This window comes from Aquila chrysaetos, chromosome 22, assembly GCF_900496995.4.
Source record: "Aquila chrysaetos chrysaetos chromosome 22, bAquChr1.4, whole genome shotgun sequence".
NCBI classification, from domain to species: Eukaryota; Metazoa; Chordata; class Aves; order Accipitriformes; family Accipitridae; genus Aquila; species Aquila chrysaetos.
The window spans coordinates 19,391,631-19,403,682 of NC_044025.1; the positions used below are offsets into that span (position 1 = coordinate 19,391,631).

General features: G+C 41.7%; 1 long non-coding RNA gene across 1 annotated transcript; it reads left to right on the top strand.

Annotated features, from left to right (window-relative positions):
* Positions 1 to 8,361: 8,361 nt before the first annotated feature.
* Positions 8,362 to 10,838, top strand: LOC115334464. The gene is made up of 2 exons (XR_003921127.2): positions 8,362 to 9,707; positions 10,121 to 10,838. It is a non-coding gene; the product is annotated as an uncharacterized LOC115334464 (long non-coding RNA).
* The last annotated feature ends 1,214 nt before the right edge of the window (positions 10,839 to 12,052 follow it).

The window sequence follows — 12,052 nt, forward strand, 5'->3', positions numbered from 1 at the left end:
ACTGGGAGCATTTACTCTGACATGGACCTCTGGAGGCCATAACGGCATAAATAATCCAAGGAACAACATAGCAAAATGTCACATGCCGTAGCCCAATGCAAGAATAATTCTAAGGCAAAAGAGCCTAAATATGAAAGAAATCTTTGATTGATACCAGTTATACTTGATTCATAAATAAGAGTTATTCATGTAAAAGGATTAAACTTTATCAAGTAATAGTCATAGGCTGATTTCAGTTACCTGAAAGTCTGAATTGACTCAAGCATTAAATACTGTTGTTTTTTAAGTTTGAATTTAAAAAGAAAGCATCTTTGAACAACTGAACTTGTAAGGAAATTGTACCGTGGTTCATTAAGGAAATTTTGTATTCCCAGCACTTCTTTAAAAAGAAAAAAAAACAATCAAAAATTTTGCAATGTGTTTTAACTTTAAAGCTTTAGATTGTTTAAGTGCTTTGATAATGTAAAGAATTCTCCATTAGGAAAAGGCAGCAAATTAATTTCTTGGTAGTTTTCCAAAATTTCCTCAAACACACATTTTATTAGTTTACTCTGGACAAGGAATCCAGATTATGAGATCAGTTCAAACTTAACAAATGTTGAAGCCATAGAAGTGTAACTCAAAGCATGCAAATGAAGAGAATGGTTACCAAGCTCAAGGGAAGTGGGATTAGGGTGAATTGCATGCTATTTTGGCAAGGTTTTACACCATTTTTGAGACTTGGACATTTTCAATGAAATTCTATTTATTTGTAATTTTTTTCAAGTTTCTGCACTTCTACGGGTTGATCCTGGTCTTACTGCCTCATTCAGGCTTATTTATTTCGATCGAGTCCATTTTGATTTATGGAGTTATTGAGGTAGACTGCTAAACTACCCTAAATTAGCTGGGTTTGTGTATACATGTGGATTAATGGACAAAAAAATAACCACCACCTGAGATTTACAGATGCTTCTTTTGTCCAGAACATTCTTATGACATTTTCTGGCAAATATTATGGAACAAAAAGGATCAGGTTAGCTTCTGATCTAGAGCAGACACTTTTTGCATCCTGAAAGTCAGAGGACTTCTGCCGGCTGGTTGCCATGACCCATCCAAACTCTGGTAAGTAATTGTGAAAGTTTGTGCACTCTGATTCACTTCAAACAATGTGTTGTGCAATGACAGTAAAGAACAAAAGCCTATCAATAATCAAGGAGCTGTGGTTAAAAAAAATTAATGGCTCTCAATATAAAATTGGATCTCCAGGTCTTCACTCATCCACTTCAGAACTAGTTCAAAGCTATCCAAGGTAATAAAGGACCTTGCTAAAATAAAAGACCTATCAAGCTAATAAAAAACTTGACAGAGTTACTGTGTGTCATTTTCCAGGGAGCTGTAACTACTGCGTTATAGCCAGTTCATTGAGAACTAAGTACAGAGCCCAAACACTGACGAAGCTTTGGAAGAAAAATGAATCATGGCTGGATCAGATACAGACACAAAAGTGCTGTGTTAGAGGTTAAAACCATTCCAGGAGCTGAATGCCTTTGCTGCATAGAAAAGGATGTGACAATGAGTTTCATTTAAAGACTGAATTCATTTGCCACGGGAACAATGAGGTTTTGCTTTTTTAATCAAAATGCAGACAAGTAATTTCTTAGGCAAGCAAAGCTCTGAATTACGCTAGGGAAGATACAACGTGAGTAAACAGTCTTTTCTGTAATACAGCTATAAAATATTATAATATACATATACATGAAATAAAGAAGTTATTGAACTTGTCATTTAATTGTATTAACAGATTTGTAGCTTGTGAAAACGCCAGGGGAAATAACACAGTATGTAGGATGGGTCAATTTATTAATTGTGGATAATTTTTGAGCCAACCCCAGTCAGTGCTATTGTATTTCTTATTCATAAGTATTCGCCAAGTTGCTTGGATGAATAATTTTCAGCCAGCAGGTTAGTTTTTTATAGTCTTCCCATTTTGATTACTTCCTGGTAGTCTACCAGGAGCAGTGCCTGGTCTCTGAGGTCACACAGCATCATTTCTACCTGGATGCCTGTAGCTTTTCCAGTGGGAGAGTAACGTTTAGCACCTGGCCAGTTTGAGCTCTCTGATGATGACACTAAATATTTGTAACCTTCTAAATAATAGGAGAAAAGGGTTAATTTATTCGTGCATATATTTGTAATTCTTGTCCGCTTTTCCTTTCTCTGCACCAGCTCTATTATCGCTGGCTTCACTCACTTCTTAAAATTGAATCACATAAAAACTCCAGTTAGACCAGTCTAACTGGGGGCCAAATCTTGGTCTAGTTATTCATTTTCACTCCAACAAAAATTGGGAGTTTTATCTGAATATAAGAATTTAGGACTCAAATCTATTAACTAACAAAGCAAAAATGCCAGTTAGAGATTGAAATGATCTGTCAATATGTGCTTGAAGTATACGTCGTTGTTATTTTCATCAGAAAAGGCATAACGACTTGAAGGTTTCTACTTACGTGAGGAGCAAGGCTCACATCCCTGCTCTCAGCAAGAATTTGGAGGAACTGCCCCCATAGCAGCACCACTAAACCCAGCTGCCCCAAATAAAGCCTCACCCATGCAAGCTGTCCTGGTCAGTCTGTTTCTTTGCTTTCTCGGTGATGCAAGAATGATAGAATCGTCTAGAAACGATTTGGAGAGAATTTGGTCACCTGAGATGTAGAGGTCGAGCGCTGCTGGCACAGGGGCTGCTCATACTCCCCAGTGGGATTTTCAAAACTAGATTCAAGGTAGGCTTTAGAGCACAGAAGCTGCCAGATTTTCAAAATATTTCAAGGCCAGCTGTATTTTCCATAATCTTGTCACTTCTTTAAGTGAATGAGAGCAAAATGGGGCAGCTAATCTAAAGCTCTTCCTTTCTTCCCAGGAGAGCAGCTCTCCACATGGAGCTAACACAGCTCCCCATAAAGCTCACCTATATCCAGTATGGAGCAAATAATCTCTTACGTGAGGTGAAAAGACATTTGGGGGCATGGAGAATGGGGCAGGAGGAAAATGGGATATTTTATCCACTTCCCATGGGAATGCTGCTGTAAAAATAGGTTTTGTCCTGGTTGTAGAAGTCTTTTATTTCAGGTTTCTTCAGGTTCATGCCTTGACTCCAGCATCCTTAGAAACGCAAAGACCTCTAAGCTTGGCTGTAATTCCTCTTTATGCTGCGGCTCTTTTTAGGTTTAAAGCTTGACTTACTTGCAGAGACTTGTTTGTATGTTGCTCAGGAAGCCTGGAACAAACTATTTCCTGGTTTTCAGATTTCAGTTTGGGGTTTGAGGCAGGGAGAGAATATTTAAACGCAGATACTAGATGGTACTCATGTGCCCCTGAGGAGACAGGATTGCGAAATCTTCATTAAGGCCGTGTGAGGGGCAAAAAAATGAAGTAAAAAGGATTCAGCTCTTCATATTATTCATAGACAGGAATACATTGTCTTGAATATTAGCTGTGGGTCTTGTCCCTCGAGGTCTGAACACACTGACAATGAGGAGTTTTGAACAGGTTCCCAGACATTAGGGAATTACACAATACATGAAGAAGGTGAGATGAGAATAGGGACTAGAGATGTCCCCATTCTCTATTTCTTCCTGTTTAAAATGCATCAATATTTAAAAAAAAGAAAGAAAAAAAACCCAGAATAGCGGCAGATTTTGTAACCCTGTCAAAGAAAAAGGAGAAACAAGAGATACATACAGCCTGCAGTTGACACTAACTTTTTCCTTCCTTTTCCACCTGAATCTGAGCTAATAGGAATAATAACTATTCTGCCTGCCCACTGACCCCAAAGATGTGTGTTATTGCGCTAATCCACTTCTTCCGGTATCGACTGCTGGTCTCTATGGGTTTGCCTTGCAGAGTCAGAAATAAATTACCCATCAGAATCAATGAAACTCAGGACTGTGGCTTACACAGATGTAGCTCTGTCACCCACACCTGCGAGTGGTAAGTGCTTGCAGATTACTTCCATACTTCATCTCTTGAGTGTGTCAGGACGTACGTGCAAGCCACCCTCGGGAGAAACCCGCTCATCAGCGTATGGTCACTTCTGGATCGTTGCTGTTGCTTCGCAGTACCATTGGGCAAGACAAATTAAGGTATCCTCAAAATCAGCATTGCTTTCGCTCCTTGGTATGGAAACAAAATACTAAGTTAATTGAGGGTCGTGATGCTGATGTCTCGGGGACACTGAGGTTATTGCACTCCCCCCAAAGCTCAAATTAAACTGCAGGAGTACAACTACTTCACAGCCTGTGTTGTGCCTGGTACACCTTGACTTTTAGTGAGTTCAGCTCATTAGTTATAAGCTGCCAGATGTAGATCACTCACCGACTGCAGGATCGGTGGTGTGAGTGAAAGAAGAACTAAGTCACCTAATGGGCAACTGCCTCGTGACTTTGAGAGACCTTCTGGTACCATTAAAATCCAGAGAAAAGGGATGTATATACTGAGAGTGTGCCATTAAGTTGTGGAAGGGATTCAACAATTCAACAGCAGCACTAGTAATATTTAAAGCTAAGTCAAGTAACCTCAGGCTGAAGAGAGCTGTATGATCAAGAGAGAAAACTCTTGAAGACGCCAAGTTGGTACTTTGGAAATCTCCCCTGCCGCGGCAGCAATCACATGGAGCAGCGTCACCCAAAACACACATGACCGCAACAGAGCAGACATCGGTGTAAGTGAAAGATCTCAGTTCAGACCTCATCAGGAGTTTTCACAAGGGTGAGAATGAAATAATAGATTTTTTACATGTGTTAATGTTATTTAATATCACAGCAGCAACTGTTCATCATAATACCCTGTATGTAATTTTGAACAGAACTTCTGCTTCTAGACAGAAAATTAGACTTTCTACATCAGTTTTCACTATTGATTTGGAGTCTGAGCCTCTGCTTTGTTCTTTTAGTTAGAAGTCAGCTGGATACTTTTTACGTCCAATAGCATTGAAATACACATACTCTAGCATGATTGCCTGAAAGTGATCATGGGAATAGCTGTTTACATTCACTAAGTGATGCTCCTTTTTCTAGAGGTTGGTGTCAAAAGCTATTTCTAAAATCACAGAATTGTAGACAAGCTTAGGTGGACGGGACCTCCGGAGGTCACTGAGCCCAACCTCCCGCTCAAGGCAGGGTCTGCTAGAGCAGGCTGCTCAGAGCCTCGTCCACTCAAATTTTAAATACCTAGAAGGAAAGATCCCACAATGTCTCTGGGCCCCTGTTCCAATGTTTAACTGCCCTCAGGGTGATTTTTTTCCCCCACCTTCTATCTAACCAGAACATCCCCTGTTGCGCCCTTGGCTATGCACGTTCGCTCCGTGCCCGTGAGGAGCATCTGGCTCCATCTCGCCACCCTCCCCCTCTGTAGCTGCAAGTGCAGTGCGGTCCCCTCCTGAGCCTTTTCCTCTTAAGGCTGAACAAACTCATTTAGCTAAGCCTTTTTTCTTTCGTTGATGGAGTTACAGCATAGCAAGTGTCATTGGCACAGCGCAACTATAGAGAAATTTGGGTTTTTTCGTTCATTGTAATATTTTCTCCATCTGTGTTTGTAAATAGCTATGATAGGGAGCCGTAGTTGTGCTGTTTCTTTTCATACAAAACTTCTGTTGGCTTCTGTGCAAGCTGTACACTTACAATTAAGATGGCCCGTCATGTTTTGACTTTGTCTGTGACCCGTTTTGATTTCTTCTAAGGCAGAGTAACCCCCGCCAGTCTGATTCTGCCTCTCCTAAAGACAGAAGAAGATGAAACCGAAGTTTATCCTGAAGACATGATTAAAAGGCAGGCGAAAGCTGCTTTCAGTTGAAAGGATGCTGAAGGAAGTGATCTTTACCTCAGTATTTCCCCACGGGATGTGAAGCACCCGCTGCTTTGGGTGTTGCATCCAGGAGGCACGTGGGACTCTGCAGCATCCTCAGCTGAGCTTGCACGGGCGTCCCCGCGACACCGCGGGTGCTAATGGCACTGTGGCTGTGACAGCACACCGCTACGCTCGGGTTCACAGTGCAAGGAAATACTCGGGGCTGGGGTGGTTTTTGCAGCCCCCTGCTCTGTTCTGCAGTGCTGTGGCTGTCAGTGCCTCCTTTAAACCAGCTCAGGTGCCTCCCTGTGAGTTGTAGGGGCATATTTGCATTGCGGCACAGCTGTACCCGGTGTAACACCACACATAACTCTGCAAAGCCAACATCTGGTCCCATTAAATGCGATAGAAATATTGTTACTGGTTCCAGTGGGCCTGGTAGCTCATTTATTTATTTTGCATTTTTTTCTACAGAAAATAAAAGTCATTCATATGATTGAGTAACCTGTCTGAACTAGTCAAAGCTCTGACCCAAAGGTTTGGTTGGTATGAGCAATAACATGGTTGCTCGTGTGACTTTCACAGATTTTATGTTTTCTTCCAGGTCACTATCTATTATTTTCAGAATGGAAAAGCCAAAGATCTGAAAGCACCTAATAGGTTGAGAGAGACAATGCCTTATAAAAATGTTATTGCTATTGACTTTGTGGAAGATTTGATTACAATGAATTGGCAGGGAAATGATTTAATACTAAACTTTGACGACTGTAATATCCAAGAGTAATTCTGGACAATAAGAGACAAGAGAAAAAATGCATTTCCTTTTACTGCGGGAGAGACTGTTGCTAAAGGGATAACAGAGACTCAGTATAGTAATGTTGTGATTTAACCCCAGCCGGCAACTCAGCAACATGCAGCCGCTCGCTCACTTCCCCCTGCCCAGGGGAATGGGGGAGAGAATCAAAAAAAAGTAAAACTCATGGGCTGAGATAAAGACAGTTTAATAGGACAGAAAGGAAGAAAATAATAATAATGATAATAGCAATTATAAAATGACAATAATAATAATGAAAGAATTGGTATATACAAAACAAGTGATGCACAGTGCAATTTCTCACCACTCGCCGACCGATGCCCAGTTAGTTCCTGAGCAGCGATCCCCCCCAGGCCAACTCCCCCCAGTTTATATACTGGCATGACGTCCCATGGTATGGAATACCCCTTTGGCCAGTTTGGGTCAGCTGTCCTGGCTGTGTTCCCTCCCAACTCCTTGTGCCCCTCCAGCCTTCTCGCTGGCTGGGCAGGAGAAGCTGAAAAATCCTTGACTTGGTCTAAACACTGCTGAGCAACAACTGAAACCATCAGTGTGTTATCAACATTCTTCTCATACTGAATCCAGGACATAACACTGTACCAACTACTAGAAAGAAAATTAACTCTATCCCAGCCAAAAGCAGGACAAGCAATTACTAAGAGTGATATGCTTCTAACAGCAACACAAAAGCAACCAAAACTGTTTGTGTTGCAAAGAGTGACAGTAGAAATTTGTCTAAACAAGAAAAATATAGAAGGAAAAATAATTCTATAAGCAGCTGAAACAAATGTAAAATTAAATTCTTACTTCTTTAAACATTTTATCAACAACTGCTACAAGTGAACGGCCATAAATAAGGCAAAACAACCAAAAATCAATGCCTACACAAGGTCCCAAGACAGATTTGTTGAAGCCATTCAACACCTTGCTTTTGTACTGGTGTGTGTTTGAGCCTTAAGCATGAGAAATTTCGACTACTGCCTCAAACTATGGTCCCAAAAATTCTCTGTCAAGCTCCATTATTTCCCCGCTTTTTCCGTTCTGCCGTGTACATCTCCCTGTGTGTTGTCCCAGCCACGATTTTATAACCAGTTGTTTTAGTTCAGCTCAAGATTGTGTTACAGCGCAGCCAAAGAGCTGTCCGCAAGAAAGTAAAAATCTTAGCACGATTCCAACCAGAGACTCTTTATCTTTAAAATACAGCATTACGAAGCCTAATGTCCTCCGGTTTTATTAGCTATTCTTGAGGGGTGCTTAGCTGGCAAGTGCAGCATCTGCCACCGGCTCGTCACGGCTTTAACAGCCGGAGCGCAAACTTCCCAGCCTGCGCACAAATAACATTTTACGGGGGCTGACGGCTGGTGGTGGTGGTGGGTTTTGCTGTTCCCAGGCTGCCGGTTCCTCCGGGACCCAAGCGCTGCAGCGGTGTGCAGCATGCGACCCTCTTCTGAGCAAAGGGGAAGATGGGACCTCGGTCCCCGTGGGGAGCAGTGGTCCCTGCCCCTCTCCGGTAAACCATCCTTTTTCAAGGTAAACCATCCTTTTTACCCTCTTCTAGCTCACGGCAGGCAAGGGAAAAGGAGGGGCTGCTGTGGTGGTTCAGAGACAATTCTTCACGTGTGTCCAGCAGGTATAAACCTGGCATTGGAGCCTGCTCGTGTGGAGGGGACTGTGCATAGACAGTGACATTAATTCACCATGAGGGGAAAATTCCAGCGTAAGTGGTCTCTACTGTGTATAAAACACTCAGTATCGGTGACATTTGCCTCTTCTCTTAGTGATAAAATACATTTATTTGTGAAGTAGATCTTAATCTATCTCAGAAAAGTGTTTTTAGTTTTTCACAGTAGCATTTATAATGATTGAAAGTGTAGGCTAGAGAGGACATCTTTCTGTAGCAACGAACAAAAATAAGAATAACTTTTCAGCATTACCGTATATCAATAGCCAATTATTTTTGTATGGATGGGTTCTGGCTGGCCGGTAATGGACTGACAATGAGATAAGTCTTCCAGGAGAGAAACCATCATTTTAAAGATGGAGTGGCTGGCCTTTTAATTTTAAGGTATTACCAAAATCACACCTTTCACCTTTAAAAATTGTAAATGATCAGAGTCTTGTTCTAAATCATTTAATTGCTGTTTGAACTGAGCCTGGCTCATGCTTTGCAGGGGTTTGTCTTTCTTAGCACTGATGGTGTCATTTACATTTCTTAATTTTTCTTGAAGAACGACATCCTCCTTGCTTGTACTCTCCCTCCCAGCCTGCTTGCTGGCCATCTGTCTGCAGAGGCAATTTAAGGAATCTGTAGCCAATTCACCCTTGCTCATATGTATTTCTTGAACTTGATATACAGCGTAGATATGCACAGGCGTAAAGTAAAACCTATTAAGCAATGAGATAAAACACAAAGATGCTTTAGAAAACTTTTTCAAATGTTTCAGATGAGGCAGGCTCACATTTCTTGCTGGTTTTTCTTCTTTTTTGGTGCATATTTTTTCATCGTCACCTGTTCCATTCATCTGCCTCTTTCTCTCTGACTCGGGGAGTTTTGACGACGTGGATTAGGAGTCCCGTACCTCTGACCGACTGCCTACTTCTCTGCTGTGCAGCCTGCGTCATAACAGCTCTGCTAAAGCTCCTCACTTTAAACTTCCTCTTGAAAACAAGCTTGAAAGAAAGATCACCATATGCTCCAGAATGCGCACCAAGACTTTCCCATGACTCGACTGTACGTGCAAATAGCTGAGGAGCTTGGGATAAAATCTAAGCACCTTATTATTATCCGTGCCCATGGATCAAAGTGCTTTCTTGTCTTCAGATAAACACTGTCCACTGGCTTTGATGATCTCTCTTGTGCAGCTGGGAGAAGAGACCAACAAAATATCCAGAGACAGGTAAATTGAGGAAAACAGGTGCCGTTCCCAAAGCCGCAAGTTTGGTCAATGGCCATGGGACCTGTTCACGCCGGTCCCGCCGTTAGCCCTACAGTCAGCCTTGCGTGTCTGGTTTCCCAGGGCAATGGAGATGGAGGGAGCTGCTGAAAGTCGCCACGTCTATTTTAATTCAGGTATCTGGGGCTATTTATTTGAACCCTCCACATATCCCCTACACAGCAACAAGCCAGCTGCTCTGACAACTCCTAAGAAATAAGAAATGTGCCTTGAGTTCCTGTGACATTTTATATTCCAAACTTTGCCCAGTGGCTGATGGTTCCTTCCTCAAAGTGACATATTGATTGTGGGTACACGTAGGGCGAGTATGATTGTGTTCAGTATTTTGAGCTCATCATCTGTTATCCCATTCTCATTGTCATCCGAGGCCCAGACAGTATCAAATTGGAAGCAGTAGTGTAGAAAATTACGAACAAATCAAAAAAGACTACAGCTGTGAAATGAATCAAACCACTGTTTCTACGTTTAGTATTTCCTTTGGTATAAAACATCTTTTACAATTTATTTTTTTATTGTTTGGGGCTTACAGCTACGAAGGCAGGGATGAAGCGCTGCAATCCAGCATCCAGCATTTGCAGGCACTTACCAAACAGAGCAATCGTTTACTAAAACACGATGAAGATGGAGAAGGACGGGTCACCAAGGGCAGCAACTACCTAGATGTGGGCCTCCACCCATTTTGACCACCCGAAGGACAAGCCACTGCTGCGGAGGCTCGTCCATAGACATCCCAGCTGGTAATGACACGGGAGAACAGCACCCGCAGAAAACTCCTGCGTGTCTGCAGCTCTTGACCTTGGCCCTCTCCATTTGCTGCATCTTGAATGGAGGGTTGCGGTTAGAAAAGTTCAAGTCTGAGCTCCATGTCAGCTTTTCAGAGCAGCCTCTCGGTGTGCTAATGCTGTACGCTGAGAGCAGGCTTTAAATACGTGTGTGTTTGTATGAAGATGACCACATTAAATTTAAGCAGAAGTAAATGGTAATTTAACTGGCACAGATACACAAGGCTGACATAATCTCTGAAGGTTTGAGGCTGCTATTAAATTTGTTCCTCCTTATTAATTTGTGACCAAGAGGATAATGAAAAACTGGCAACTCTAAAGTTGACATAAAAAGTAAGAGATATACAGTTGGCATGGATAATTTTATGCGCTGTCAAAGTAAAAAGGCTTTGCTAAATGTATGTAGACAAAGATACACACTGTCATCTTAATGAGCAATTAAAAGATGGACTCCTAATAATTGAATCGTGACTCTTGTCACATTTGTATTTGTTTAATATCTCTAGTTTTGGTTGAATCCGGTTTTGAGTCCCTATTTTAATCAGGTCTGATTTAGGCTTTTGGTTCAAATAACTAGAAGTGATGAGCATGAATCTTGTTGTCCTATTACCTCCTCAGCTTCTTGTTTCCAGTGAATACAATGTTCTTTTAAAAACTCATGTTTAATTACTGCATTTAGCTAGCAAGACTGGACAAGGGGGGTAGGTGGGTGATTTGCTGTCGTTCAAAGTTTGAATTTTCAGAGAGGAAACCTTATCTTTCTCTTCTGAACATCATTTCCTAGATCTTGGAAGTACTTCAGTTGGCTCAGATGGTTATCCATTAATTCTTTTGCTGGTGGAAATCAGGGAGTCTTGGCTATGTGCATTGCTCTGTTGTGGCTTTTTTTTTTTTTTTAATTAAAAAAAAAAGCCCAATAAGAGAAGACCATCTGTTCTTCAAAACTCTTTCCCTTAAACTAACTGCCGTGGTCACCCTTGAATGCTATCGTATCTTCAGTGACACGGAGCTCTGCCTCGCCAATCTGTTGTTTAAAATTTCTCATCAAATTCCTGAAGTCACATCAGTCAAAGCTGACAACAGGTTGCACATTTCCAGCTCCTCTCACCAAAGTACGTGAGACCAGGACTGGCCCAGGTCTCTCCTTCTTCACAGTCCTCAGATTTGCCCACATTATATTAAACATACTGTCACTTGCAGCTTCAACTCCCCTAAACTTCCAGAGTGCTTTTACTTGCTTGCTTGTTTTCTGGTTTTGACTTTTTTTTTTTTTTTTTTTAAAGTGAGTGGAGGGGAGGATGCTTAATTCTCATTTCAGTGAACTGGTTATCCTGTATTTTAAGAAAAAAAAAATTAAAAATTACAAACTTGTTTTTCCCCTTTCTCTGCATAGGAATGTCTCCCCACCCCCGCCAAGCCTGTCTTTAAAATAATCCATTTTTCTTTTCCTTCTAACTCCAGTCACTGTTTTTTGGGCCTCTCCAATTCCCTGTTCAAAGGAAGGCAACAATTATTTTGCTTCAAACTCATCCAGCCCTGAAGATGAGGAATTTATCAGTTTTTCATTGCCAGCTCGCTCTGGAGCAAGCAGCAGTTTATTTCTCCTGTTCTAGAAGAGAGCTGTTTGCCTTGCCCAGCCTTCGCAGGCGGGTGAACCAGCGCAGGGGGACAGCAGACTC